Below are 5309 nucleotides of genomic sequence, written 5' to 3' on the forward strand. Positions count from 1 at the left end.
CATTGTGTGAAATTGTTTTCTTTTGATTCTGGGTCATTTCAGCAGGCAGCCTCTGGCCTTGGTGAAGGCTGTCAGGGATCCAGTATCCTTCCCTGGTTGCTTCAGGCTGGGGCTCCAACAGGAGAAATAGCAGGAAGTTTTGGCCAGCCCAGCCTTCCTTGACTGCCCCAGCCCCAGCTGCTTGAGGGTGGGGTGGGGTAGGATGGGGCAACTTGACTGCAAGCCTGGCATGCAGGCCCTGCCAAGGCCCAGCTTGCAGCCCACCGCTTCATTCTTTTACCTCTCTACCCTCAGCCATGAGTGTCTCAATTAACAGATGGAGAGTCAATTGTTCTTAGAGGCCAAAAGCAATCCTGAGTTTTCATATGGACTTTGGGGTCACTGTGTGATCCGATGTCACCAGCCTAGCATTACTAATCAGGCTGACGATGATGTGCAGATGCTGCCAGAGGTGAGGGAGAAATGGAGATTCACAAGCTAGTCTGTCTTGTCTGGTGGAGGGAGAGGCTATCAGAGCTCGGCTTCTCTGGCATTGTCTCAACTGGCAGTCACAGTCAGTTCCGCTGGCACTTCCCGCCTCATTGTCGCTGCACAGAGATCCCTGGACTTTGGCTTTAGCGCCATCACTTGTTGTAAATGGGTGAAAGGGGAAGGGACCCACCCTTATCTGGGAGTGGGTGTGGCCAACCTGGCTGGAAGCTGAAAATTTAGGGGTTGAAGGAAGGAGGCTTTATTCTTGGGAAGATATTTCTGGATGATGGTCAAGTGAAAAAATAAAATAACAGTTTTAGGGATGAAAATTGTGTGCCCTCTGCCTGGGAAGATTACTTCAGTGTTATGCTTGCCTCCTCTCATGCTGCAGGGTATCTTTGCTTAATCTCTCACTGATTAGGAGGTGGCCACATCTGTGGCTCTTGAAGCTCTTCTTGGCACCTCCCGTCCTTGGGACAGTCCTGAAGCCTCGGCCTTTGCCTACAGCCCCTTTAAGTATATTTGTATTCTAGCCAAATGCCAACCATTCCCATGGCTCAGGATCATTTTTACAGTCTCTGCTTCTGGATGATTTGCCCTTTGAAACAGTTTCTATTTTAAAATGGAATGTTTTGGTTCCTTGATGTTAGTGGTGATAGATACTTTTACTCCCTTGAATGTTCAATAGATGTTAAGTCAAATAGGGAAGTCTGCGGAGGCATATTTCTGATCGGAGCAGAGCAGATGGTGAGTTATTCCCTCCTGGCTGGCACTTCCTGTTTATGATGCACTTTGAAATGCCACCTGTTCCTGATATATCTTTTCTCTCTCTGATGGGGGTAAGGGTGCAGGAGATATTGGGGCCCTCCCAAGCAATTTCTCTGTCATGGGCAGTTGTAAGTAGAAACCAGTGATTGTTAAAACAACCAGCTGGTGATAACAGCCTCACCCAAGAACAAAGAAGAGTATAACTGGGTCAGAGGTGAAGAACAGAGGGCCGGCTGTTGCAACCTCAGCCTATTAGAAGCAATGGTAGTGCCATTTCTGCTGTAAGGTCATAGCATCTCTACCCATAGTTCTTTCCCCACAGTTCTTTTGAGGCTAGAACCCCTTATGCCCTTTCTAACCTCTTCATGGGTTCATTCTCATTGCTTTATCCCCATGTAACTCAGTTTTTAATGAGTAGGGATTTTTACCCCTACTTTCAGATGTAGAAGCCAAGGCTCAGATACCATAAACTGACCAGCCAAGATCATTAGCAAGTTGATCATAAAGTGTGGATAATAAAGTGGTGTCTGGGTGTCCACAGGCCTGAAGAAAAGCTTGTGATGCTATCAGAGGTTGTCCTGGGACTGCTTGACCCAAGCTCCAAGAGGCCTGTCTACTGTGGGGTCAGAGCCCAGGCAACTGGCCGGTGAGTTAGGCCAGGGGCAGCACACAGAGTCCCAACAGGCACTGGAAAGGCCCCAGAGCCAAGTACTCCCGAGGGTTCCCTTTTCTGCTTTCTCTGCTCTACTCAGCATGCAGGCCTGTGGCTCTCCAGCCAGGCTCTCCCTTGCTTCCCAGGTTCTGTCCTTGCCCTGAGCTGTCTCAGAGGCAGACCCTAGGTCCACTACAGAGACTGACACTTTCTCAGGACAGTGTCCTGGGGAGCGGGTGGCTCGCAGGTATAGAAACAGGCAGCCTGGGAATTAACTGCTCTCTTGAGCATGAACGCTCGTTAAAATAACTGGACCAAAAACAGTGGCCTCATGGGGGAGGCATTATGGAAGCTTGGGTGAGGGTAGATGAAACATAGCCCACTTCCCCAACCCTTTCTGTCCAGCAGAGGCTCATGAACACTTCTAAGGCAAAATAGAAACTGATGGTGGTAGATACTAAATATGCTGGGAGGACTGGACCAGGAGGCTGGCATGTAGAGGTGGTTAAGTGACCAACAGTTCTCAGGAGATGGGTAGGGGACTGGAGTGGCTTAGAACAGTGGCCTCTTTGGGCAGAGAAGAGGGAAGTATTCCTGTTAGGGCTGAGTCCGTCACAGTAGGTAGAGGGTATCAGAGGGCAGAAGGTGTGAATGAGGGGGTCTGGGCTAGGAGCAGGCTGTCCTCTAGAGGAATCTGGGGGAGTTTGGGTATGTACCTACTTCTGGAAAGAGAGAAAAAAAAACCTTTTAAATAATAAACCTGTCAAGAGTACATGAAATCTACTGTTTCATTAGAAATAGCAGTTGGTATCCTACCCGTGTTCATTTTCATTAGACCCACTGCTGTCAGGTTAAACATGTGACCTACCTGTGTTACTTGGCATCCATAGTTGTAAGCACTTCTGAGAACTGGCCCCATTGTGTCTGTGTCTGTCTGAGGTTGGTGATGTGGTAGTCTGTGCACAATGATGACTATATGCTGGGTAGTGAGTAGGAGGTTGGGGCTGAATACCTGTCAGGGCTCTGGGGCCTCCTTTTCTCTACCATGGTCTCTGTATTTCTCTTGCTTTTGAGGGTCTCTGCTCTTGACCTTTTCTACCCACCATCATTTGCTGTTGGCAGCTGTTTCCCAGTTACTGGCTGCCTATGGGTTTGGTTGCCATGGTAACTCCCAGTGGTGCAGCTGGACAGGCTTGAATGAAGGCAGTATTAGGAGGGTAAAGGTAGAAGATGTGGGACTCAGGCCCCTTATATTCTCTTGCTCCAGGGCCCTATTCTTTTGCCAGCTCAACTGGGCATTCATGTAGGCCCTTGGGACTCCCCTTGCTACTGAAGGGTTTCCCAGAAGGGGCAGAGATGGATCCCTACTCTAGGGACCAGGTGCAAGGGGATGGAAGTCAAGTTGGGCCTAGAGACAGGATTTCCATCCTTACTCTGAGGCTGGTCTGTGGAGACAGATGAGGAGCAGCTATGGGGTCCCTGCTTTCTGTGGCCCTCATTCTCTTCAGGTCCAGGGATGTCATTGAATGCCATGTGTGCTATATGGATGGATGGTCAAGCTGTGGGGCATCTGAGAACAAGCCAGGAGGACTAGCCTGTTTCTGGCAGAGACTGACGGGTTCCTTGGAGTGGCTGGGAGACGCTGCGCCCTACTCTGTTGTCAGCCCTGGAGTAGCCTCCCTCTACCCTATTTTGTAATTGAAGTCGGAGTCATAACTGTACAGGTGCCTGTCCACCTTTAAAACATACAGGGGAGAAATGGGCAAACTGGGAAGTGAAGTTATGCAACTTGGGAAGTTTGGAAATGAAAGACATTTCCAAAGGGTTAGTGGTAGGATTGCTTGAAGCAGGTCAGATTCCAGGTGTGGCAGTGGGAATCTCACCCCAGTTTCCTGGGTATGGGCTGACTCCTGGAACACTTGGAAGGGTCAGTCTACCAAATAGCAGAAAAGAGTAGAGGAACCCTGATCCCCAGCCCCTCACTACCTGTCCTTAGTAAAGTCTTCATATTGTGAGATCAGAAGCGCAGCTTTGAAACAAAGGATCCTAGTTTTGAGACTGAAGTCAGGAGAGCAGTTTCACAGGCTTCTCTTGCTGTGTGGAAATTTATCATTCATTTGTTCATTTATTCAGTAAATCTTCTTCAAAAGTATGCAGTAAGGACTTAGCAGGGAACAAGCTGGAAACTAGCCCTCCCCTCACAAAATTGATGGCCCAGTACTCTTCCAAGGAGTCAAGAAACTTGTCCAGGGAGACACTTCGGAATTACAAGCCTGCCTGGCCTAGAGCGCTGAGCACAATTCCCAGCAGCACAGAGCTCCTGGGTGTGTGCCAAGCCAATACAAGAGGTCCTAGTGAGGATTTTAATTAATACTGAGTAATTACCAGGTGGTGTTTAACCACCCCAAATGCATTTCAGGTTCCCAAGGCTACATCTAGTCACTTTCTGGCTGAGTCCAGCAAAGAGAGGGATGACTCTGTTCTATGCCCACTGGGCCTTTGGTCAGCGCCCAGTCTGTGGCATTGACATCCTTGGAAGGTTTCCACCTTTTTCTATCCCCTTCCAATCTGGTGTGGGTGAAGGGGCACCTTGGGAAATAGCATGGCCTCTCCACTTTACCTTTGTCCCCTCCCCAGGGGCAAAGGATAACATTGCCTGTGGTCTGCTCAACTCCATTAAGCAGTGCTGGCCCAGGGCCCAGGGCAGAGTGTGGGGAGAGAAGGAGCGTGCAGACCTAGTCCTGGGAGTCCTGATGAGGATGCTCAAGAGGAGAAACAAACACAGTGGTCGTTCTTGTTCTGAACCTTACTCCCTTTTCTCAAGGAACATGTTTGAGCTCTTCCAGGCTTATTTGTCTGCCTGTGGCTACCAAATTACTATATCATTGAAACTCCTACTATCTACAAGGCCTTCCCCCTTTTACATCTCTCAGACCTCCTGCCAGACTTTTGAGGATCCTATGGTCATGCCACCATTCTGCCCAGCTTCCAGGGTGGTTCTGTCTTTATCAGGCCTTTGCTCTTGCTGTCCTCTATGCCCAGATGGCTTTCCTCTAGATCCTCCTGTGGTCGGATGCCGCTCAGGCCTCGGAGTCAGCTTGAATGTCATCCCTAAAGTGGGCCCTCTTGCTCTCCACCATAGCCGGAACCACACTGAGATGGTAATGTGTAGTCCTTCTGGCTTTTGGTTGTGTCCCTGGCATCTAGTAAGTGCTAGCAAACAGGAGGATCTTAGAATGTGTTCAAAGAAGAAATGAAAGGTGAGAGGGACTAACGACTCCCCTTCGCGGGTAGACCGCTCTTTCCAGCGCCTTGACCCAGGGCTACCTTGGGCAGCCAGTCTGGCGGCCCACTGGCGCACGCGCACTGAGGGCCGGCGCTCGGCGGGGGCGCGCACGCCCGCGGCCCCGTGCGTCAC

This window comes from Camelus dromedarius, chromosome 17, assembly GCF_036321535.1.
Source record: "Camelus dromedarius isolate mCamDro1 chromosome 17, mCamDro1.pat, whole genome shotgun sequence".
In the NCBI taxonomy this organism is placed as follows: Eukaryota; Metazoa; Chordata; class Mammalia; order Artiodactyla; family Camelidae; genus Camelus; species Camelus dromedarius.